The sequence below is a fragment of the Sus scrofa genome, chromosome 4 (genome assembly GCF_054392235.1).
Source record: "Sus scrofa isolate SSC_HxYL_T2T_F1_AM1 chromosome 4, Sscrofa_HxYL_maternal_Yorkshire_Landrace_v2.0, whole genome shotgun sequence".
Taxonomy (NCBI): Eukaryota; Metazoa; Chordata; class Mammalia; order Artiodactyla; family Suidae; genus Sus; species Sus scrofa.
In genome coordinates, this window is record NC_139386.1 from 119,416,834 (window position 1) to 119,444,114 (window position 27,281).

Below are 27,281 nucleotides of genomic sequence, written 5' to 3' on the forward strand. Positions count from 1 at the left end.
GTAAAAAATTCCAAGACAGTAGGCAATGCAAATACTTTTTTAGCTAGTACCAAAACATTATTTCAGTCACATTTTCCAACCTTATTGAATTTTCCATTATCTCATGTTACATAAAACTAAAGACACATGGCCATGTAGACATCCCCAGGTACTCAGTTGGTTACTGTGTTCCAAGGTCTATAAATCACATAATATTTTATTTGATCTCAAGAGCACTTTGGTATTTGAAAGGTCCTGCTTTATTGTTTTAATTCATACCTGGAAATATGAACTATTTCTTATCTTTTCTTCCAGCTCAATACTGAGCAAGACATACTTCTCTCTTACATTCCCGAGCGTGGTGTTTATAATCACATGATTCACGGACTACAAACACCACACACTGTTATATTAATGCAGCCCCAGTAGAAATAATGCATCCATCTCAAAAGTCGTTTCCCCTAGATAACTGCTCATTATAGAAACTTCTTCAAAATGCATATGTGCCTAAATTGCCTGTTATCTTTCTAATATCGATTTATTCTTCAATGCATATATTTACATGGAAAAAAATCTGTGGTGTGAGGTAAAGAGCCATGAATATAGAAGTTGGCATAGGAGGCATGGAACATGGCATTACTTACTTGGTAATGTGCTATTGATCCCACTCATGTCACTTCACTGAATCACAGTTTATCTACTTTTAAAATAAGGTAATAGGATTAGTGAGAGCCTCAGTTCCTTTATTTATTTATTTTTATCTTTTTGCCATTTCTTGGGCCGCTCCCGCGGCATATGGAGGTTCCCAGGCTAGGGGTCCAATCGGAGCCGTAGCCTCCAGCCTCCGCTAGTGCCACAGCAAGGCGGGATCCGAACCGCGTCTGCAAACTACACCACAGCTCAGGGCAACGCAGGATCTTTTAACCCACTGAGCAAGGCCAGGGACCGAACCCACAACCTCATGGTTCCTAGTCGGATTTGCTAACCACTGAGCCACAACGGGAACTCCGCCTCAGTTCCTTTATTAATCCAAGTTGCCATTACTTTTATTTGATATGTATTATCGCTTGATATGTCTAGGTAATTTCTTTATTTCTTTTAACATTTTCCAAAGCAAATTATTCAGCTTTCTGTATCGTCTACACTGGAAAAGTAATGGATGTAATTGGAAAGATCTGTGGTTAATAATGAAAACAAATCAGCCAGGACATGCTCTGTACCTGATCTGCACGGATATTTTGAAGAGCTATCTTCAAAAATAAGTTTTCAGCCTGAATGAGGCAATCAAATTTAGCTCTAAATATGAATGAAAACATCCATTTTTCATATAATTTCTATTAATTACTGGTATAAAATGTACATAAAATTATACAACCTCTCTTAGACTTTAATGTGCCTGAAAGTGTAGAGTATTTATTCTTAAATGCAATCTGAAATTTCATAGAAAGCTTCTTAATACTAAATTCTCAAAATTAGATGGGCTTCTTTATAAGACACACATTTCTAGAGAGCTCTAAGTCATTTTTTTTTAGTCAATTGCATTATTTAGCTTCTTGATTCCCATTAACAAAAGGGGCACTTACTCAGCATGTTGAGTGCTTTTTCCAAAGGCCACTTTGTGTGGAGTATAAAAGTGTTTCCTAATAGATGCTCAAGAGAACTGTTGAAAAGATAACCCTATTTAAAACACTTGATTCTCAATTTTGTTTCCAAGTGAGATCAATCAGTGATTTTGCCCAATATGTTGATCTTCATGCTGCTTCACCGAGTTGATTTTTAAAAAACAAAGGTGGTTAGGCTACCTGCATGGGAGAAAGCTGAAGTAAAAGTCAGTTCGGTTCTAATTGCAATCCCCAATCCATGGTACTTACACATGCTTTCAGTGTATAGCAGGCTCTGTGAAGATCAATTAATGGCTATGAAGGTTCCTCCTGAGTTCAACAGGGCTGGATTGACCTAGAAAGAAAAGAAAACATCAGCCTAAAAGACTCTCTTGAATTAAAAATGAGATTTCTATAATATGAGAGCATTTTCCACTATCTGTGGTAGATACTTTCTCTGTGGAAAGATGTTTCTTCCGTCATACTTAATTCTGTCAACTGAAAGAAAAAGGCACAACCTAAGAGCTGTGATTTGTGTTTTATTCAGTATCACTGAGGGCTGCAGTCCAGGAGACAGCCTCTCAAATAGCTCTGAGGAACTGCTCCAAAGAGGTAGGGGGAGAGGCCAGTACATGTATGATATTTTGGCTAAGGAATACATACAACCAAGCCCTCATCTCAGTTGAAGTTTACTTCTAGTCATGAGAAATAGATATGTGTTAATGATTTTAGTGCTTTTCTAAGTATGGCTAGATGCAAGAATCTGGGTTCATGAACACTTTTTCTGAAATAAACCTAAAGGCCTGTTTTTCCAAAGCACAGATTGACTCATCCTTTTTTTCATCTTGAATTACTTTCAGGGTGTATTGTAGGTCAGTGACTGCAGCGGCTAAAAACTTGATCCTTGTAGAAACTGGATAGTGGGCAACATTCTTTGTCTTACATGCCATATTCCATTTTGATTATAAGTCAAGATGTTAAGGATTGTTATTTGTTTAAGAAGGCTGAGTAAGTATTCAAAGCATATAGGTTTTTTAGCCCAATTATGATTAATATTTATATAGCTTTAAAATCTGTATTTTGATTCTTTAATAAAATAGTACACTAATATTTCATATTAAAAATAGAAAAAACAACTACACTTCACAGACATATTCATAACAAAGTTATGCAAAATGTGCTAAAATTATTTACCTATGATGAGAGATGGCTTGTTGAATTGCAGAATGTTTCTTCCTGACAGTAGAACGACACAAATAATTTTTGTTTCTGAAAATACTGCATGTGGTGATTTTAACCAGACTTACTGTGGCAATCATTTTGCAATATATGTAGTAAATCATTGTTGTACACCTGAAACTAATGTTTCAAGTCAATTATATTGCAATTTAAAAAACTATATGTGCATTTATGACATAACAGATACTAGTAGTATACTTGTAGAGTTGTCATCAGGTTTACAACTGATCCATTTACACTAAAGTATGTGAAATAAAATGCGTGGTGTTGAACTCTGCTAAACTTATATTTATTTTCTTTGATACTGTGAAATGAAATTAATTAACCATGCTAAATATTTTTGAGAATGATTTAAAACTTTATTCCAAAGGTAAATAGATTCACTGTGATTCAGCATGAAAGATGTTTTCTGTGACACTTTAAGAAGCCAGGTTGTAATTTAATCAGACAAACTATTATCAGAAAATAATTTGCAGTAATAAATAATTCATTATATGCTTAAAGAATGAGTGCAAAACATTGTTAATAGATGAAAGGTTAAAATAATTTTTCGCATTGATTATCAAAAAAGTTTACCAGCAGTCACCGTTTAATTTGGGTGCTTTTGATAAGAGAAAAATTCTTTTTCATCTTAGTATTGGTGAACTATTCTAATCAGTTAAAAAACAAGCTGATTCTGAGCAACAATTAGTTGTTTTCTTCATCGTGTTCAAATTTTTCCTCCATTTTTCTTTAGGAACGGGGTTTATTAGATAAAAGTATATTCATATATGAGACTTTTAAAATGAACTTAAATGAATTTACCAAAATTGTAGATGGCAGAAACAGAGAAAAGTGAGAGGATGAAGCAATCACGTGTATGTGTATTACCCATTTTCCATCTCTAGGCTGAGAAGAACAAGAGCAGGGTTCTGACTCTGAATCTCTTAATGGCTATTCTGAGAAATGACTTTTTTTTAAAGCCTAGGTACCAACACTAAAAGCACTCCTATTCTTCTGCAGCACAGAAAAAGAGATGCTGACAGGCCTACCCACTACCCATATGCTCATGTAGGAGGGAAATATTGCCTCCCCAGCAGAAGCTAGTGAGCACTGCCCACCACGGGGGTGACTGAACACAGGTCTACAGTTATGTGCAAGCTGAAAGGAGTCTGAGTTAGTCCATAAGTTTTCAAGAGCTACTGTGACAAAGTGCCAACCATGTAGAGGCTTAAGACAAGAAAACATTATTCTCTCAGTTCTGAAGGCTAGAAGTCTGAAATCGAGGTGTTGGCAGAGTTGGTTCCTTCTTTGAGTTCAAAGAAAAATCTATTTCATGCCTCTCTCCTAGGTTCTGGTGGTTGCCAGACAACTTTGGCATTCATTCATTGGTTTTCTGTGCTGATCTCAGCCTGTCAGTAACCAATGTGGTGGCCGGACTGACCCTTGTGCTTCTTATTGTGATTAGAAGTCCCGTTCAGGATAGCCATCAGGAAGCAGCAGGAAGAAAAAAAAGTTTGTTGGGAGTTCTTGTTGTGGCTCAGTGATAACAAATCCAACTAGTATTCATGAGGACTTGGGTTTGATCCCTGGCCTCATTCAGTGGGTTAAGGATCTGGCACTGTCATGAGCTGTGGTGTAAGGTGCAAATGTGGCTCAGATCCCGTGTTGCTGTGGCTGTGGTGTAGGCCAGCAGCTATAGCTCTGATTTGACCCCTAGCATGTGAACTTCCATATGCCACAGGTATGGCCCTAAAAAAGAAACAAACAAAAGTTTGTTACAGGATCTGGAAATTTTATGGGACACTTAGGTCCACAAAGCTGGGTCACAATGAGGGGTTTGGGGTGAAAGAGAGAGCAAAAGGAAATGAGAAAGAGAGAGAGAGGGAGATGGAGAGAGATGGATATTAGGTTTAAAATTATTTTGTTTTGGTGATAGTTATAATTTTTTGTTACTATCCATCTGTCACTCTTCTGGAGGGCTTGGCAAAGTATTCAATAAGATTATTTCTAGAAGCTTTTATTACACAAGAACACAAGGATAGCTAGTAATCATATAACTATATACAGACTTGGCAGAGAACTACAAAATTAACTCTACTATATCCAAAGTAAATGTATCTCCAAAGAGCTTTTACTGAAATCCCCAAATTTATGCAGCCTCTTTTATATGACCTAATAGGAGAGTATATGTGATAAAAGAGAAGCAGAGAAGAAAAACCAACACGATAGTAAATATAATAGTAAAGAAAAAAATAATGGTCAAAATATGGGCTAGTTAACATGGTTTACATACTTCATATAAAATACCCACTGTTGAATAGCTTACCAGTTTCACTCTAAAGACAAAGCAAAGGAGATTTAGGATAATAAAATCAAATGAGGAGTTTACATTATTGACAAAGCCAAAGTAGAAAAGAGGTTGGTAGGTGGATGAGAATTGAGTGATTGAACGTAGGGTAAAATATTATTTTAATTACAGTGTGGATCATGAAATACTAAATTTGATGAAACAATGATATATATTATTTAAAGACTCAAAAGGAACACAGAGAGAAACTAAAAATAGCTAGGAATTATATTTGCAGAAGAGATGAGGAAAGAAAGGGTAAATAGGTGAAAGTGGTGAGTAAGGAGTAGGACCAGGAGATTTTTGTCTATAAGTTTATTGTGCTCCTCTGGAATCTTCAACCAGAAGAATATATGCCTTTAATAAATAAATGTGTGTTAACATAAAATAAAACATTCTGAAGGATAAGTGAAATAAGACAGAAAAGATAAGAAATCTTTATAAAGTGTTGAAAGAAAAAATATCAATCTAGAGCTTTTTTTTTTAGGGCCTCACTTGCGGCATATGGAGGTTCCCAGGCGAGGGGTCTAATTGGAGCTGTAGCTGCCAGCCTACGCCAAAGCCACAGCAATGCCAGATCTGAGTCACCTCTGCAATCTACACCACAGCTCACGGCAACACCAGATCCTTAACCTACTGAGCGAGGCCAGGGATTGAACCCTCAACCTCAGGGTTCCTAGATAGATTTGTTTCCGCTGTGCAGCAGCGACAGGAACGCCAATCTAGAGTTCTATACAGAGTTTAAATATTCTTCAAAAACTGAAGGCAAAATAAATGCATTTTTGGGAAAACATATTAAGGCAAACTGATAACAAAAGAGTCTCACACACACACACACCCCTTAGGGAAATTAGGAAGAAAAAGTTCCAAAAGAAAGCAAGGAAATGCTAAATTAGGAGCATTACAAATAATAATATATAGTTGATTAACTTTTTTTTTTTTTTGCTTTTCAGGGCCACACCTGTGGCGTATGGAACTTCCCAAGCTGGGGGTTGAATTGGAGTTACAGCTGCAAGCCTACATCACAGACACAGCAATAATGGGATCTCAGATCCATCTGCAACCTACACCACAGTTCACAGCAACAGTGGATCCCTGACCCACTGAGCCAGGCCAGGGATCAAACCTGCATACTTATGGATACTAGTAGATTTGTTTCTGCTGCACCACAATGGGAACTCCCTTGAGTAACCCTTAACTAGATAGATCAAGAAAATTTCCCATAAAATTTAAAATATATAGAGCTTAAAAATGCATGAAAAAAATTTAAAAAATCAGGAAGTACATTAATTCAATTAAGTCTACTAAGGTCTTATTTTGGAAGTGGTAAAAGCCATACTTTAAGTTGGAATAAATTAACTCAAGATATGTGTTGTAATTTCTAAATAAACACACACACAGAGTGAAAGCTAAGAGAAGGTAAAATAAAAAATAAAAGTATTTGTTTAATCCACGTGAAGACAACAAAGAACATAAAGAGGGAATTAGTAAGATTGCTGCTTAAAAGGAAGAAGTTATATTAAGCTCAAATGTGCTAAATGCTAAAACTCAATGACTAAAATTGTAAGATTGGTTAATAAAACCTAACTACATGTTATTTATGGTAGACATATATATGTAGTTACAGTGAGATTGACTGTAAAAGCAATTAATTATGCTATGAAAATATTAAGAAAAGGAAGCAAATTAGCTATTCTCAGATAGGAAAAGAATTTAAATCTGTATTGAAAAGGAATTTGTCAAATCTCCAGGCCTAAACAGTCTCATTGATAATTTCTCCCAAACACTGAAGGAAGAAGTGATACTGATTTTACATAAATTTTATCTGAAAATAAAAAATGTGAGGAAACTTCTTAGTTCATTCTTTGAGATCATTATCACGCTGGCAGTGGAACTTTATAAGGACATGACAAGAGGGAAATACAAGCCAATTTTTATCTTAAACTTAGAGGTCAAAATACTAAGTGAATTCCTTTAATAAACTCTCATTATATAAAGGAATATTCACCAAATGGATTTAGTTTCAGGATCAAATGTTTATTTTAATATTAGAACATAAAGCAATATCTTTCATGATATTTACACTTTTAAAGATAGAAACCATCTCAGTGGATGCAGAAAAAGCATTTGTCCAAAAAAAAAAAAAAAAAGAAAAAGAAAAGAAACACTAAAATAATACTTTTTAGTAAACCAGAAACAATAGGAAACATCCTTAATCTGATAGAATCTGCAAAACAAACAAAAAATAAACAGAAATGGAACCTTACAGAAATATGCATGTTGGTTACTTTCATGTATTTCCTTTGTGAAAATTTCACACATTTAGCTTTGGATTAATTATGTAAAAGATAAAATGCTTTTTTATAAAAAATAGCTGAACATACTTTCTATTCCTTCTTTAAGAATTTCGTATACCAGAGGGCACTTAAAGACAGGCTATTCCATAAATACCATTGAGGTTCTAGGCAGCCTGCCATTGTGACAGCATATTTTATAAACAACCATAAATAACACTTCCAGCAGCGTATCAGAGACAATTATCCTGCACCATCAGCCTCATTGTTTTGATTTAGTGGGGTCTTAGAAGCAAAAGCAATACTTACTTGTCATCTCTAACTGCAAGACTCTAATATGTTTGATGTTTTCTCAGGGTTCATTATGTTTGGCTTTGTTTCTATTATTTTAATACTTGTGTTTCTAAGATTGGTACATAGTCTTTGAATTTCTGTCTTTTCATGAATGAAAAATATCTACGAAAGTTGTGGAAGGTGCTAACTAGGGTTTACAATTTCACCTTTTTCTGGACACGAGGGTGGAGTCCGGGAAGATATAAGAGCTTCATGTATATTGTATTCATGATTTAATATATCTAAATAATTTTACATTTTAAATATCCAGTTGTACCCTCCAATGTTATTCTGCAAAGGACAATTTTGTATCCTAATCTTATGCACATTATTTATATCTGTTCAGTTCTTTCTTCTCAGTCCCTTTGTACATACTAAAGCAACTCAAGTTTCTAATGTCCCTATCCTTTTATATTGGTCAGGTTTATTATGTACTTTGCTATGATGAAAGAATAAAAAAGAATTCAAAAATCAAATGATATAAGCAAAATAATATTCCATATAGAATTTAAACATACATTTCTTTGTCACACTATAATTTAGTTATTATTGATCTAAAGTTCCTAAACATAACTCATGCCATATTGGAGCATAAGAATACTGGTGCAATATTCTGAGATTATTCTTAGAATTTTAGTGATAGAAAGTTTAAAAAGATTGCTTTCTGTGGAGAATAAATTTTTAATTATTCATAATTAAAGTAACTCCTTTGCTTCATCTTTTAAAATAAAACTTAGTAACATATTTGTTTCTTATGTAGCTCCTAGGTGAATTAAGTACTTAAATCTTAATATGTCAAAGATAACTAGTAATTTGTTATGATTAGTTGCAATTACTCTGTTGCAAAGAGTGCAATAATATGTGCAAGTGCCAATTTGAATCCATATATTCTGAATATCTCTCTGCCACTAAAACTAAAGCTACTATCTTTCCTGGTGATCTTGTCTTTCTACTTTGATTTCTTTCTCCCTCTCCCTGTCCCTCTTTTCCTCCCTCCTTCCCTTCCTCCTTTTCTGCTCTCCTTTCTTTCTTTCTTTTTTTTTTTTTTTTGTCTTTTTTTTGTCTTTTCTAGGGCTGCATCCAGGGCACATGGAGGTTCCCAGGCTAGGGGTCTAACTAGCCTATGCCACAGCCATAGCAACGCAGGATCCCAGTGGTGTCTGCAACCTACACCACAGCTCAGGGCAATGCCAGATCCTTAACCCACTGGGCAAGGCCAGGGATTGAACCTGCAACCTCATGTTTCCTACTTGGATTCATTAACCACTGAGCCACGAAGGAACTCCTCCTTTATTTCTAATGAGGGCTCTTGCCTCGGGTTTTCATGATCCTTCAAAGGAACAACATGCTAGCGAATATAGGATGGAAAAATCTCTGTTCAAAAATCTATGTTGTACACAATTGAATACACACTACATGTTAGGCCTTGAAATGGGTGCAAAGATAAATCAGACTCATTGTCTGCCTCAGGAAACTTATATATAAATAACGGTGTCCTAATCTGGAAGCTCATTGGGAGGTAATACACTCAACGGGCTATAAAACAGAGTAAAGGCTGGAGTTCCCATCATGGCATAGCAGAAACAAATCTATGAACCATGAGGTTGAGGGTTTGATCCCTGGGCTCAATCAAAGGGCTTAAGGATCCAACATTGCTGTAAGCTGTGGTGTAGGTCAAAGATGCGGCTTGGATCTCACGTTGCTGTGGCTGTGGCATAGGCTGGAGGCTGTAGCTCCGATTTGACCCCTAACCTGGAAACCACATATGCCACAAGTGCGGCCCTAAAAAGCAAAACAAACAAACAAACAAACAAAAGCAGAGTAAAGGCTGTTCAAAGAAGAAAAGATTTCTTCTAAAGAGGACATCAGGAAAGTTTCATGATGAAAGTGGCACTGAAACTGTCTTGAATAATTGGCATGGTATAGGAAGGGATAAAACAGGTTGACAATGTAACAGTCAGCTATATCTCAGTGGAACTGAGTTTTTTCTTTTTTTTTTTTTTTTTAAGCATATAATACTCTTCCACCTCAAAATTTCAGTATTTAAAACATATGAGCTTAATGTGAGCTTATTCTGTTGAACTCCGCAGTGACTCAAAAGCAAAACTGCAACTTTTTGATTTCTTAACCTCAAGTTCAGTTTATTGAACCGATGGATCTAATACAACCACACAGAATATTTTAAACTGTCAATATTAAAAATAAATGGTTTATTCCTTTCCAGTTTTCATTCTGCATTTTCTATACACATTTTAAGTGGCATATTTCAATAACATAAGATTTCTCAGGAGAATTTTCCTTAACTTGTAGTGTTGATTGCATCAATGACACTTCTTGTAGATGATTTCTATGTTATGTATGTTGTGATTCTCTGCAAACAAAATTGAAGCATTTACACATAGGATTAATCTGAAAATTTTCAAACCTCTATTTTATTGATGCTTTTCTTTCAGTGTTGATGTTTATATTCTAGGAGTTAGAAGGAAACGATGCTAAAATGCATTTATTCTAGGTAAGTTATAAATTGAGCTATATCTATTGTCTTTGATCAAGAAGATTTTCTTACCTCACTAGCTTCATTTCTGTGGCTATCTTAGCTTCCTTTACAGAAGTCAAATGCTCCTGAATTAATCTGTTCTTTCTCTGTCCTTCACTTTATTACCTCACAGAGGTATTGTGAGGGCAAATGGATTTTACTGATGATGACAATAGTTAACGACAGAATACTATTATAAGCACCTTTTAAAGATTTTAAACTTATTTAATCCTCAAAAGCATCATGTGTGGTAGTTACTTTAATTAGCTTCATTTATAGGTAAGGAAAGTATAGCATCCAGAGAACTTAGGTAAGTTTCCCAAGGTCACAAGGACATAAAAAGCAAAGCTGAGATTCAAAGAGTCTAATCTTATACTTAATCATATGCTATAATATTTTTCAATAAATCTGAAAACATAAATCAAAATATTAATTAACTAATACAGTCCGTTACACATGTTGTTTTAAAATTCAGATAAATATAATTTTTAAGAAATTTAATTAATAGTGCTAATAATTAGAACTTTTAAAATACTGTGCTAACAGTGAGGGAGAGAATTGTTTCATTATGTCACACCTTTGGGGACATGCTTCTATTGACCACATAAAGGTAATGCAGCCTACTCAGCTGCAACTGGCTTCTCAGAACGCTGATATACTTATTCTATTTTCTTATTAAAAACATATGGAGTGGGATGGATGGGGTGCTTGGGATTAATAGATGCAGACTATTGCCTTTGGAATGGATTAGCAATGAGATCCTGCTGTGTAGCACTGGGAACTATGTCTGGTCACTTATGATGGAGCCTGATAATGTGAGAAGAAAGAACGTATATATGCATGTGTAACTGGGTCACCATGCTGTACAGTAGAAAATTGACAGAACAGTGTAAACCAGCTATAATGGAAAAAAATAAAAATCATTACATAGAAAAAGAAACATATGGACAATTATTCACAAACTATATTATATATTTCAACGAAACAGGAAATAGTTAATTTGATTATAACTATTGTTTTTAATTCCAAGAACACTACATCATCACCAGCCCCTCATTATATTCCTCTATCTCTAATACCAACTTTTACTGAGTTTCTCCTTAATGCAAGTCATCACAAAATGCTCCTTATATTCGATATATCCAATTGTCACAGCAATCATTTATACTTGATGTCGGTATCTAAATTTAAACAGATAAGAAATTTGAGGTTTATAAATGTTAATGGGACACGAAGTATTTGGGTTTGTTAAAAGAACAAGCCATTAGAAGTGTTCAAAATTTCAGCACTTTTTCGGTACTTATTGGCTATTAGTATGCTTTCCTAGGAAAATGTCTATTCAGTTCCTTTGCCCACTTAATTGAGTTATTTGCTTTTTGGCTATTGGGTCATCACACTTATTATCAGGGAAATGCAAATCAAAACCACAGTGAGATTATCACCTCACATCTGTTAAGGATGGCTGTTATCAAAAAATGCTGATGAAGATGTAGAGCAAAGGGACTCCATGTATGCTAATGGTGGGAGCAAACACTGGGGCAGCCACTGTGAAAAACAGGATGGAAAGTTCTCGAAAAATTAAGAAGAGAACTTCCATATGATCCGGCAATTCTGATTCTGCATATATAATCCAAACAATTGAAATCAGGATCTTGAGAAGATATCTGCACTCTCCTATCTACTGCAGGATTATTCACAACAGCCAAGAAATGGAAGTAAAACTACATGTTTCTCATCAATGGATGGATGGTTAAAGAAAATGTGGTTTACACATACAATGGAATTATTCAGTCTTAAAAAAGAAAGCATTCCTGCTACTTGTGACAATATAAAGAATCTGCAGAACATTATGCTAAATGAGATAAGCCAGATACAAAAGGACAATTATTACATAATAACACATCTATGAAGAATCTAAAATCAAAACAGAAAGTGAATGGTTATTGCCAGGGACTGGGGAAAGCGGTAAATAGGAAGTTTAGTCAAAGGGTTTAAAGTTTCCATTATGCGAGATAAAGTCCTAGAGGTCTACTCTATGGCATAGTGCCTACAGTTAAAAATACAGTATTATGGAGTTCCCGTTGTGGCTCAGGGGTTAATGAATCCGACTAGGAACAATGAAGGTGCAGGTTTGATCCCTGGCCTTGCTCAGTGGGTCAAGGATCCGGCGCTTACATGAGCTGTGGTGTAGGTCGCAGATGCGGCTTGGATCCCAAGTTGCTGTGGCTCTGGCGTAGGCCGGTGGCTACAGCTCCTATTCAACCCTAGCCTGGGTACCTCCATATGCCACAGGAACGGCTAAAGAAAATGCAAAAAAGAAAAAAAAAATAGTATTATATACTTAAAAATTTGCTAACAGAGTAGATCTTATGTTGTGTTCCTATCACAAAACACTAATAATAATTATCACATTATAATATTATAAATAAATAGGATATGAGGAAACTTAGAAATTATGGATATGTTTATTGCACAAATTGTGATGTGTTCACAGAATATAAACAAAAAAGTATCATGTAGGAGTTCCCACTAGGTACAATAGGTTAAAGATTCCACGCTGTTTCTGAGGCAGCTTGGATTCGATCCCTGGCCCTGCAACTTTCATATGCCTTGGGTACCACCAAAAAAGGAAAAAAAAGTGTCATACATATGGGCTAAGTAATTTATCATCTAATATATATACTGTCACAATGTGAAAACATATAGAATATTTACATAAAGAAGTTTGAAACTAAATAAGAAATAATTTGCATAAAAAATTTGAACACTTATTTATCAATAAGCCACAAGTAAATGGTGCATTTGTAATTTTCTTACGTTTAAATTCCAACTATTAACACTAAGACAAATCAACACTTTGATTTCACTTAAGCATTGTTTTAAGCTGTTCTTCCCCTAATCATTAAGACTGGTTACACAAAAAAAGAGAGATGACTAGAAAGTAAGTTTTAATTTTTTTAAGAAGAAATGATAACCTGTGGTAGAGAACTGTGACAGTTCTATAGCAGCAACTTTTATTAGGTGGCTTATATACTTCTCAGATAAGATAGATAAGGTGTGGCTCTTTGCACATTGCTGAATTTGGGATTCATGGGGGTAGCTTTTCTGCCACTGATGAGTAATGTGTCTAATAAAATCACTTTTAGCTAACTGTCATTAGGTCATACATCAGGTTCCTTCAGGAAGAAGAAAAAGGAGGAGGATGGTGACAACAAAGAGAAGGAGGAGGAAGGGGAGGAGAAGAAAGCAGTGTTTAGAAGAAAATAGGGGAAAAAAGAGGAAGATGGAGAAAGCAAATGACATAATGCTAAGTGTTTGCTATTACAGTAGTGAGGTGGCATAGGAACAAGTACCAAAGTAACACTGGGTGAAGCACTTTCAGAATGGAAGGAATTTGACACAAAACGGCTGTTTTGAAGATGTGGCAAGTCATGTTAAGAAGAAATGACCTGGTAAGTTGAGTACTGTGGGACGTATGTGGCCAAAACTTCTGCTACGACAATGAGAAAGTGGCATACTTTTTTTTTTTTTTTTAAACCATATTTTTAAAAGGCAGCAAAGAACCATGGAAGCAATAAAGAAAAATGACTAAAAATCCATATATCCATGGTGTTCAAACCCTTTCAAGGTGAGTTGAGCCATTTTTTACCAGAGATATTTTCGAATTTTAGACAAACACAGAGGATCTGGATGGAAAATGCAATGAGAAAAAGGTTTTAGTGTTCAAAAAGGCTGATAAGTTGGAAATTTAGGGGATACATGTGAATGGCTGACTGCAAAAGATACTGGGGAAATAGAAAACAAATCTAAAAGGCAGAATAAAATCACCCTCAATTATGTGATACTTAAGAAGTCAAGATTTGACAGAGTGAGTATTTATCTGCCAGCTTCCTCAAGACATGTGCACAATTGTGAAGCCATCTATATGGGGTGGGGCAGGCAGGAAACAGGCATCTTTGTATTTCCAAAGGATAAAACTTTTAATGAACAGAATTGAATCTCTTGTAATCTTTTGGGATATAGGATATTGACTTGGAACGCCCTCAGTCAAAAACTTGGGAGAGCCATATTTAGGAAAAAAGGGAAGCCAGCCGTATACTGTCTTATCAATAATGTGACAAAGACCAATTCATCTTAACTTCTGATTAGATTTAAGTAATTACTTTCCTATATATCTGACTCACAAAGGAAAAGGTAAACTGTGCAAAGTGGAATATAATATCTTCCAGAATCTCAAAAATTATTTTATTAAGCAATAACTTGCATAAAAAAGTTAAACAGGCTAAGAAAAAAATAAAATATGACCAATAATCATGGAAAAAGAAAAAAAATAGATGCAGCCGCACAAAAGATTCACATATTAAAATCAACAAATAAGTACTTTAAAATAATTATGATTAATATGTTAAAAAGCAAAAAAATAGATTAAAATTTAGTGAAATTTACCAAAGAATTAGAATCTATCAAAAAAATCAGTTGACACTATAAAACAGAAAATAAAATGTGATATCTGAAATTATGAATAATGGGTAGTTATAAATGGATACACTACAATATATCATGTTACCTAGGAGAAAGTATTAAAAAAAAAAAAAGACACATTGAAGCACTGGGGGGAAAAATGTAGAAAAGAACAGAGCACAGATATTTTGGATACTCTCTAAAGGTTTGCTATTATTATAATCAAAGTCCTAGAAATACAGAAGAGAAATTAAGGGGCAAAAGCAATATTCAAAGAACTAATGGCTAAGAATGTTCTTAAAATGATGAGAGATTCATAGATATAAAAAATTTAATTATATTTTTAGAATATACAAAAATAAAGTTTACCTTTATACTTCCGTATATGCAAAAATAAATTTTAGTATATAGAAAAATATATACTTTTAGTTTATACAAAAATAAAGTTTACCCAGGCATTTCATAGTAAAACTGCTGAAAAGAATGAAAAGTAAATCACAACAGTCATCCGAAAGGAGAGATGCCTTCTCTTCAAACAACCATAAGAATGACACCTGTCTTTTCAACACTGATGACAGGAGTCAGAGGCAGCAGAATGACATCTTCGTATTTCCAAAGGATAAGCACTGCTGGCCCAGAATTCTATAACAAGTGAATATATCCTTACTCTTCAAAAATAAAAGAGAAATAAAGATGTTTGCAGATACAGACTGGGGGAAGTTGTTAAAAATAGGAACATCGTTAAAAATGAAAGTCTAAATGAAAGCAAGTTCTTCAGGGAGGAAAAAAAGCTGATCTAAACCGTAAATAAACAAAATGCAATTAAAATATATTAAAAAGAGGTAAATAGAGAAATGAAGATAAATAATGTTTTAATGTAAAAAACAATTATAGAAATGTCGTATGGAGTTTAAGTACATTTAAAACAAAATACCATGACAAAATACCAATATAGCAAAAAGTAAAAGGACTTTAAAGATCCTAGAGTGCTAGCAATACAGGGAAAGTAGAAAAATAATTTTATTAGAGTATAATCAGACAAGGATCCATAAAGTGATATAAATACCGATAAAATATTAAAATTATATACAAATCATAAGTTAATCCAATGAAAGATGCAATAGTAAAAAACCTGTGAAACCAAAAATTTGCAAATAAACAAAAGGAGAATAGTATAAAAGATTCAGTGGAAAAAAATAAAAAACACAAAGCTGGAGCACAAACTTATTACAACTTAGCAATAGTTACATAAATATAATCAATGCACTAAGCATTACATTAAAATTTAGATATTTTCAAACTTGGAAATTAAGAAAGAAAACAAAATGTAAATACATGCTACTTGAAAGCAGGCCAATTTAAATATAAAGACACAGATGGTTTAAAAGGTTTTAAAATGTAGAAGGTTAAAAATATATGCTATGCAATTTCTTATTATAGAAAGCTATAGGAACTACATTATTAGCCACCTATTCAGGAAAAAAAAATGCCAAAAGAATTTGTTTTACTCAGAAATGAATAAAAAATATTTTATGATGATAAAAGTCAACCAGAAAATATGACAACATATATATATATAATTAGTTTCACTTTATATAGGTATACATATATACATGTAAAACAAAACTAATTACAAAAATTCAATATTCATGCCTTAAAACTGAAGTCCTAAAGAGAAATAGACAAGCTCAGACTTGTGTTTGGAACTATCCACCCTTCTCTCTTAATAACTAAAACAACAAATACAGAATCAGAAAAAAAAAGGAGACAAGACTGTCCACCCATTTGACTAATTTACTTTATAAAACACTCAACCTGAGCGCACAGTGTATACCCTGTCAAGTGTATATGGAACATATGACAAATTAGATAAAATAGGCTGTAAAATTAGTTTTAATGAATTTAACAGGACTGAAATAATAGTTAATTTTATGATCACCACACAATTTAACTAATGTAACAAGAACATGTATGAAGTCCAAATATTCTTCAAATAAACGACATGATTCTAAATCTACATAACAAGGGAAACATTGTAAGGAAAATAATGAAATATCTTTACCTAAATAAAACAAAACAGAGCATGTCAAATATGTGATGTAGCTAACACAGTACTTTAAAGGAAGTTTATAGCTTAAAACTATTTACGTAAAATGGAAGAAATATCTAAAAATCAGTGTTACAATCTTTCCTAAGAAATGAGAGAGACAGCTATACCAAATGTGAGTAGGACAGAGACAAAAATTAAAGATAAACATAGAAAAAAATGTGAATAGAAAACAAACAAGGAGTTCCCGTTGTGGCGCAGTGGTTAACGAATCCGACTAGGAACCATGAGGTTGCGGGTTTGGTCCCTGCCCTTGCTCAGTAGGTTAAGGATCCGGCGTTGCCGTGAGCTGTGGTGTAGGTTACAGACCTGGCTCGGATCCTGCGTTGCTGTAGCTCTGGCATAGGCTAGTGGCTACAGCTCCGATTAGACCCCTAGCCTGGGAACCTCCATATGCTGTGGGAGCGGCCCAAAGAAATAGCAAAAAGACAAAAAAAAAAAAAAAAAAAAAAAGAAAAAGAAAACAAACAAAAGAGAAAATCAACAAAACTAAAAAATATATATTTAAAAATATTAATATAACCAATAAATCTTTAGCCAGATTAATTGAGAAAGATCTAGAAAACAGGTTATAAATATTAGAAATTAAAATGGAATTTTTTTTTTTTTTTTTTTTTTTTTGCTCTTTAGGTCCATACCCACAGCATATGGAGGTTCCCAGGCTAGGCTAGGGGTTGAATTGGAGCTGTAGCCACTGGCCTATGCCACAGCCATAGGCAATGCTGGATCCTTAACCTGCTGAGCGAGGCCAGGGATCGAACCTATATCCTCATGGATGCTAGTCAGATTGGTTAACTGCTGAGCCACGATGGAAACTCCTAAAATGGAATTCTTAAATGATCTTACAGGTAATAAACTTCTGGATAAAACGGGTAAATATCTGAGGATATTAACAACCAAATTTAGCAAAAGTTAAAATATAATTGTTACTCTTTTATTATTAAAGAAATTAAAATGGTAAACAAAAACAAAAGTCTTCCCACAAAAACTTTCTAGACTCAAGGGGCTCCATCATTTACTTTTATCAAATGTTAAACAAGACAGAACAAATAGCAATACTATACAATATCTTTAAAAAATAAAAAGAGGAATGAAAACAACCTATTTTATGAAGCTGTGTATTACTCAGATCCAAAAGCCAATTTGGAAAATTACTAAAAAATTAAGCTATCGACCACTATCTTATATGAATATAGTTGTAAAAATCTTTAAAAAGTACAGCACATCAAAATCATCAGTATATTAAAGGGATAATACTTCACATCCAAGTGAAATCTTTTTTGAGAATGCAAGTTTGGTTTGATTTAAAAAAAAAATCATGCAATGTAAAGTACCATATTAATAGAAAAAATAGTGAAAAACATACGTTGATCTCAATGAACATAGAAGAGGCATGAAACAATTTTATATAAGTTTCTGACAGCATATTCTCAGGTAGCATGACTATATGTAGAAAATCTTGAACATTTGACAAAAATCTACAAGAACAATAAAGTGCAGTATAAGAAGTAAACATACAAAAAGTTAATTGTGTTTATATATATTATAAACTAACATTGATAGTAAAATTTATAAAAAACAGTACTGAAATAGTCTGCTCAGGCTGCAATTACAAAATGTCATAGATTGAATGGCTTATGCAACAGTAATTGATTCTGGATGCAGCGAAGTGTAAGATCAAGGTGCCAGTCTGGTTCACTTTCTGGTAAAAGCTCTCTTCCTGGCTTGCCAATAGCCACTTTCTTGCTATGTCAGAGACAAAGAACAGGAACTTTCTGGTGTCTCTCATAATTTTAATTCTAACCCTAGTCCTGCCATATCAGGACCTCGCCCTTACAGCCTCTTTTAACCTTGATTATTCCTTAAACTCCCTATCTCCAAATAAAGTTACACTGGTAATTAGGGTTTTAATAGATGAATGGGGGGGGCAGTGTTACAATTTAGCACAGAGCAAGTATCTTTTTTTTTTTCTTTTTATGGCTGCACCTGTGCCATATGGAAGTTCCTGGACTAGGGATCAAATCAGAGCTGTAGCTGCTGGTCTACACCACAGCCACAGGAACACCAGATCCGAGCCTCATCTGCCACCTATACTGCAGGCAATGCCAGACGAAAAACCTACTGAGTGAGGGTAGGGATTGAACCTGCATCCACACAGAGACTACAATGGGTTCTTAACCTACTGAGCCACCAGGGGAATTCCTCAAGTACCATTTTTTATTAGCACTAACTATATAAAACACTCAGGAATAAATTTAATAAGGCTTAGAACTACACAATGTTAACTATAAATAAAGCATTGGCAAGACTAGTTAAAGGAATAAATAAATGTAGGGATTTTTTTTTTTTTGCCTTTTCAGGAAGAATATTAAGATCACAGAAGACTCAATATTATTAGGATGCCAGTTATCCTCAAGTTGATATATAGATTTAATAAAATTCTAACCATATCCAAGCTGACATGTCTGTGGAAATTGACAGACTAATACTGAGATTAAAAGGAAAGGCCAAGCACCTACCAAAAATAATTTTGAAAAAATTCTGTAAGAATTACTGTATGATTTCAACATTTACTATAAATTGGCATTGATCAAGACAGTACTGTTTTGGTGTTAAGGATACACACACACACACACATATATATATATACACACACACACAGAATAAAGAGTACAGAAATAAATCACAACTATACGGCCAATTGATTTTCAACATTGGTGTCAAGGTAACTGAACAAGGAAAAGATTATACTTTTAACAATTTGTGCTTGAACAATTCAATATCTGTACAAATAAAAAATCTTGGCCCTTACCTCTTCCTCACATTACATATATCCAAAATGGTTGGAGACATAAAGTCTAAAATTTTATTATTATTATTATTATTTTGTCTTTTTTAGGGCTGCACCCAATCAATTGGAAGTTCCCAGGCTAGGAGTCAAATCAGAGCTACAGAAACCAGCATACACCACAGCCACAGTAACATGGGATCTGAGCCATATCTGTGACCTACACCACAGTTCACAGCAATGCTGGATCTTTAACCCACTAAACGAGGCCAGGGATTGAACCTGCGTCCTCTCATGCGTACTAGTCAGGTTGGTTACTGCTGAGCCACAATGAGAACGCCAGTAAAAGCTAAAATTTTAAATTTCTACTAGATAACATGGAATAAAACCATAACAATCTTTAGTCGGAGATTATTTTAGGACATAAGAATCACTAACCGAATATGAAAGAGAATGAAATTTGAACTTTATCAAACGTAGGTCTTCTGCTATTCAAAGAGCATTATTAAAAAAATACAAATGCTGGCTTTAGATTGAGAGAAATTAGTAATCCATTTATCAGAAAAATAATATGTATCCTGAATATCTAGAAAGCTCTTAAAACTCAATAATAAGATAAACAATCTAAAATGTGGGTGAAAAATTTGAACAGAGGCATTTCATAAAATGAAATATATGCATGCCAATAAATATAAAAAAGGCTTTTGGCAAAATCAGTTATCAGGAAGATGCTGATTTAAACCACAAAGATTCTGCTCCACTCATACGGTTAAATTAAAAACAAACAAATAAATGTAAATGTAGCAATTGGTTGTGGGGTCATGAAACAACAAATCTCTCACAAAATGTTGGTAGGAATGCAAAATATTACAACCTCTTTGGATAAATCATTGGTAATTATTTTTGAAGTTAAATAAAACTTAATATATGGCACCATTATTCTGCACTTGTGTTTGCCCAAATGAAATGACAACCTGCACTCATACACAAAGACTTGTGTAAAACGTGCATATTTATAATTGTCAGAACAAAAACAAGTGAAGAGATAAACAAAGAGTGGTCTGTACATACAATGGGATTCTACTCTGAATTAAAGACAAACTAATAACATATACAACTACATGGATACATATCAAAACAATGCTGAACAAAAAATTCAGACAGAAAAGAACATAAATTGCAAGTTTCTATTTATTTATCTGAAAACCAGAAAGGACTAAACAATCTGTACTGGCATGAAGAAAATCAGTATTTCCTGGTGCCAGAGGTGTGGGAAGTTGTTTGCCAATAGGTGGTACTTTTTGGAGGATGAAGAAACTATTTTCCATCTTGATTTTGTGACAGTTATATGAATGTATACATTTTTTTTAGAACTCAGGAAATATATCTTGAAAATGGGAGTGTTGTTTAATATAAATTATATCTCAATAAAATAGACATTAAAAAAGATACCAGATGTGTCAAATAGAAATAAGTAATAAACTGATAAACTGACAGCTATAAGTTTTGTCATATCAATTATTTTGTAAATGTACTAAATGACAAGTGAAAGATTAAAATAATTAGACTATCTTAAAATGTTTATTATACTATTTATAAAACACATACATAAAATATAAGGAGACAGAATATCGACAGTAAAATGATGAAAGATGGCCTCAACAAATTTCAGATGATTGAAATCAATGCAGGTTTAAAGACACCACTGAAGATAAAACTTACATGGTCAATAAACATGTGAAAATGTTCTCAATGACATTAATCACTAGAGTTATGAAAATTAATGACAATAGATATCATTACATATTCACCAGAATGAGTAAAAGGCAAAAGAGAAAATTTTGAGTTATGGGAAAAGTCAGAAGCAACTAGAACTCTAATATACTTCTGGTTGAATGTGATTTTAAAAACCACTTTATACCAATGTTGAGTGATATATATATCACTATTCAATCACCTGGTATATTTGTTTTCATTCCTGCTATAAGATGTGTCCACAAATTGTTTGTTTTAAGCAACACAAATGCATTATTTTACAGTTCTGCAGGTGGAAGTCCACAAAGGTCTAACTGGGTTGAAATCAAGCTGCTGGCAGTACTGAGTTCCTTTCTGAGGGATCAGAGGAGACTTCATTTCTTTGCTTTTCCACCTTCTAGAAGCTGTCTGCCTTCGTTGGCTCTTGGACTCTTTTATCCATTTTCAGAGCCATCAAAGATGTATCTCTCTTTAAATGTTCTTCTGTAATCACATCTCTCTTCCACTGTGAACCAGGCTGGAAAATGCTTTCGGATGTTAGGGACTCATGTAATTAGGTAGCATACTTGGCTAATCTGGGATAATCTCACAAAACCAAAACCTTAACTTAATCACATCTGCAGATGCTTATTGTCATATAAGGGAATATATCCACAACTTCCAGGGGATCAGAATGGTGCCATCTTTAGGGGACATTATTCTGTCAGCACATCCATTCGATCCAATGCTAGGTTAATATTTAACAAAGAGCATATATGTAGTAACCAAGTGATAAGTACTAGATTATTCAGAACTATACTACTGTTTGTGTAAACAACAAACTATCAGAGGAATGGACTGAAAAATTGTATTATAATCACACAATGGAATACTATGTTGGAATTCTACAGAAAAATTGAAAGAAATATCTACAACTACATACAAACATGTAGGTGAGTGTGATAGGCATAACTTTGAGCCAAAGAAGTCAGATGTAAAAGAATATCCCTTGCATCATTTTATTTATATAAAGTACAAAGCCTGATAAATCTAATTTATATTGTCAAAGGTCAGAATGGTAATCACCTAAGAAGCAATGGAGTATAAATGAGATTCCATGTTGCTAATAAAATTTTATTTCTTGGTAGGGCTGTGGGCTGCACAAGTATGTTCAATTTGTGAGATTTCAGAGAGTTGTTCACTTTGTATATTATATGTATATTATGGTTAAAATGCTTATAATTATTTTAAAAATCATATATCCTTGAGATCAGTATTCAGAACAAATAATAACAGATGCCAACTATTAAGCTGTTTCATTGTATGAACTGATATGGTAAGCACCTTCTATTTCTCAAAACAACATTGCAATTTTGGAATTATTGTCAGCTCTTTTGTGTTTAAGCAATGTGAGCCATGTAAAACAGTGTCTAAGTTTAATTAAAAACCTTACAAATTCTGTTTCCAAAGTCATGTTTATTCAAAGATATATATATATAAATATTTTGAATATTTATTTAAATATTTGAATTACTGGAAAAGTTCCTAGGTATATGTAGATATATGTAGCTTCTACACTGTTGATAGACGTGTAAAAACCAGCCTGAAGCAAAGATTCAAAACTGCAGAAACTGGAGTTTGTAACCAATTAACTAAAATAAGTGCCAACATGTTTAGCAATATCTAAATATTAAAATACATATTTCTATGGATAAGCTATAATATTCAGTGAATATTATATACTATGAATAGGAGAGTCCTCAAATTTTTCAAGTTTAAACTGGAACGAGCAGTGTAGACATTATTGGTAGGGCCAGTAACTCTGGAAAACATTGGCTGTGTCCAGGCAGGCTCATAAAGCTTGAACAGTCAACATTTAATAGTTGCTACAGTCAACCTAACAAAGAAGCCAGTCATGTAAAAACAGCTGTGGTTGTAGATTCTGGAAAAGCCACATGAATAATACAGTTTGCTCGTATGGTCTGGAAAAAAAGTGAAAGGAAATATTTCAAGCTGAAATAGCCTACTATATAATGCATAATTTTATAGAGGAGAAGAATTATTAATATGTAGAGTGGTCATCAAATATATCAGGAAGAAAATGGCTTATTTAGTTCTACACTATGATACTATTTAGATTCCCAATGGTATGTGAAGAAGTGCAATCTTCCTGAAAGTTACAATGTCCAGATGTGACCTTCACAAATGCAATTTTTTTTTAATCTCCAGAGGAACTGCCTTAAATTTTTAACTGCCCTACCTGTCAGCACCACCTGTCTGTACACTGTTATCCCCCGGAAGGTTCATTTCACTGATCAACTTGAGAAATATACAGTCTTTTTCATTGAAATGGAACATTTTATCCCCCTAAGAGACAATGGCATTCATATCTAACCACTTATCTGAAGGGTGGGGAAAAATTAACAATTCTTATACTGGGGTGAATATATCAGTTTCATTTAAATAAATAAAGAAAAATATTTGAATGAAGATTTCATAGAAAAAAATAAAACAGAGATCATTTATGTTTCTGCAAACTGCAAAGCTAGGATACACTAAATGATAGGAAACACCTTTAAAATGAATGCAAGTGGAAGACCTGAGAAGGAACATAGAGTTTAAATTAAAATTTATGTGGATCAGAAGCATAATCCTTGGACAGGTAAGGTTAATTAGGACTTGATTATAATTTAAGGTTTTGTTTGTTTCTTCTGGATCAAACAGAAATGGAATGATCATATCTACAGTGCTTTGGAATATCCTTATTGTCGAACTTGAAGTGATTATTTAACCACTTCTATAGTATTGCTGAGCCAGACAGAAAAAAACTCCCTTTCCACTTATCTTTGAAAAATAAAAAATACAGCATTTTAGTATGCCTTAAATGGTAATGAATCTGTTTCTTTTGTTTGTTTTTGTTTTTTTTTTTTCCAGTTTTTATAGCTCATCAGGAGAACGGAGGGGAAGAAAGCCACAAAAGGTGAGAATGAGGGTATTTCTTCCTATATGCCTTTTATTTCTTTTAATTAGAGAACAAAATGAACTCAAAACGTGTTCTCCTTTCAATAAGTAATTTATATTAGGATCCAAAAGGGTAAGCAATCAAATAATGAGTTTTTCTTTAAGATATTATATTTTGATCTATGAGATGAAAAAGAGGTATGCTTGTGTGTCTATATAATTACATCTGTTAATTGCTAGAGGAGGCTTAAGTATCAGTGATCCAAATTTGACATGACACCACTTCATGTACAGAATAATAACACTGCAAATTTCATGCTTTCATTTCTTACTTCCTTATTCATCATATTATTTATTTTTGGTTCAGACTTTATGTATACATGTTATAAATCCCACAGTATAGTTATTTTTATTTAAATATTTATTTTATTTTAAATAGTTAATTATTTTAAATGATTTAAATAGTAAGAAAAACATCTTATATATTCACTAATGTAGTTGCTAGTTCTGATGTTCTACTTTCTTTTGTGTAGAATATATTTACATTTGGTGATGTTTTTCTCCTTCCAGTTGGATTTGTTATATACATTTCTTATATTGTGAGACTTCAGGGAATGAATTCTTTTACTTTTCATGTTTGAAAAGAGCTTTTTCAAATTATTTATTTTTGAAATATACTGAGTATAGTGTTCTAAGTTGATGTTTTTTCTTTTCTTTCAGATGTTTAAAGGTATTGCTCCACCGTCTTCTCATTTGCATTATTTTTGATGAGAAATCTGTTGCCATCCTGATCTTTGTTCCTCTGTATGCAATGTGACTTTTGTTCTAGTTGTTTTTAATATTTTCCACTTATCCCTGAATGTGAGTGATATGACCTGGTGTAGTTTTCTTCATGTTTCTTGTGTTTAGGTATTATTGAGTATCTTAGATTTGTAAGTTTGTATTTTATACAATTTGGAAAATTTTCCATTGTATCTGCAGATATTACCCCCCTTACCAGCTAAGGGACTCAAATTACATGTCTAGTTGTCCCACAGCTCACTGATGCTCTTTTCTTTTTAATTTTTTACTCTTTTTTACATATTCATCTATCATTTTGGATTACTTCTGTCAAAATGTTTTTAAATTCACTAATCTTTAACCTGCAATGTCTAGGCTGCCATTAAGCTTACTGAGTTCATGTTTCATGTCAGATCATGTAGTTTCTATCCAGAAGTTTGATTTGGGTCTTTTTAAAAAATATCATTCTTGTCATTCCTTAACATACTCAACCTTTTTGGACATAGAGTGTTTTAAAGGGTTTAACTACTAATTCTATCATCTGTGTTATTCCTGAGTCAGTTTGCCTCAATGATTTTTATCCTCATTATGGCTTAATTCTTAATGCTTCTTTGCACAGAAAGTCATTTATTATTTGGTACCGGATACTGTAGATTTTCCTTTGATGAATGCTGGGTATTTTTATATTCATATAAATGTTCTCGAACAGGTATTTAATATTGTTATAAATGTTGTCGTTTATAGTTTGGTTACATGGAAACAGTCTGATCCTTTTGGGTCCTGCTTTTAATTAAAAAAAATGTATATGGAATGACAACTAAGGCATTATTCTCCACTACTTTTTTAAAAAGTACTTTATCAATACTTTACTCATGACCCCATGAATGATGATATTTTCCAGACTGGCTGATGAGAACAAGCACCACTCTCAATCCCATGTGAAAGCTGAGTTCTGCTCCCTCTAATCCTTGTTTTGGCTTTTTCACTGGTCTTGAGTCCTTTGCTCCAACTGCATATGCACAGATCAGTACTCTGCTGAATGCTCAGAGGTAATCTGTCACATCTCTGGAGTTCTTTATACAAGTCTCCCCTCACTGGCACTGTGCCATGAAAATAGTAGCAGCCTGGCTTTCCTCAGCACCATCTTTTGAACTCAGAAAGTTTGCTGGGCTTTGCATGCATTCCTTGTCCCTGTGCCATTTCCTAGGAATTCTCTCTAGGAAGGAACCTGAGGCAATAGTTGATGTCAAATTTTTTGTCTCCTGTGCCCCAAGTAATTGTTCTCTGATGTTCAGTATTTCGCAAACTATGATTCTCTCATTCTGTTGTTGTTGTTTCAGGTGGGAGAATAAACCTGTTCCCTTTTATTCCATTTTGGTTGACTTATTTCACCCTTCTCTTTCAAAACTAATTCAAGACAAAACAGAAAAGCAAAATCTTTTCTCAAACCTTCTATAAAACCTGTGTATTTGAGAAACTGTATCAATATCTATGTATCCCTCAAATTATTGGATCTGTTGTCATTTTCATTACATTTTCATTTCATTTATATCCAGGTCCATCATTCCACTGACATCATTCTTTTGAAAGTCATTATAGATCATGATGCTATATAATAGACATTAATTCACTCTTGTGTGGCTTGAACTTTTTTTTTTTTCTTTTTCTAGAGCAGCACCCTCGGCATATGGAGATTCCCAGGCTAGGGGTCTAATGGGAGCTATAGCTGCCTGCTTAGGCCAGAGCCACAGCAACGCGGGATCCGAGCCGCACCTGCGACCTACACCACAGCTCACAGCAATGCCGGATCCTTAACCCACTGAGCGAGGCCAGGGATCGAACCCTGGGTTCCAAGTCAGATTCGTTAACCACTGTGCCACCACGGGAACTCCTTGAACTTTTTTTAATAACTGAAGCAACTGACCACTGTTCAAAATACCATATTCCCCTGATACTCCTTCTACTTCCCTGAACATTCCATACTATCTTTTGTGAATCTTTATGAGGTTAAATATCTTTGCCTAAATATTGCTAGTCTTCAGGGTTCTTTATTAGACCCTCATCTTCTCTCAAACTTTACAGTGAACACTGGCAATTCATCCACTTACTATACAATAATGATCATCAAAGCTGTGTTTA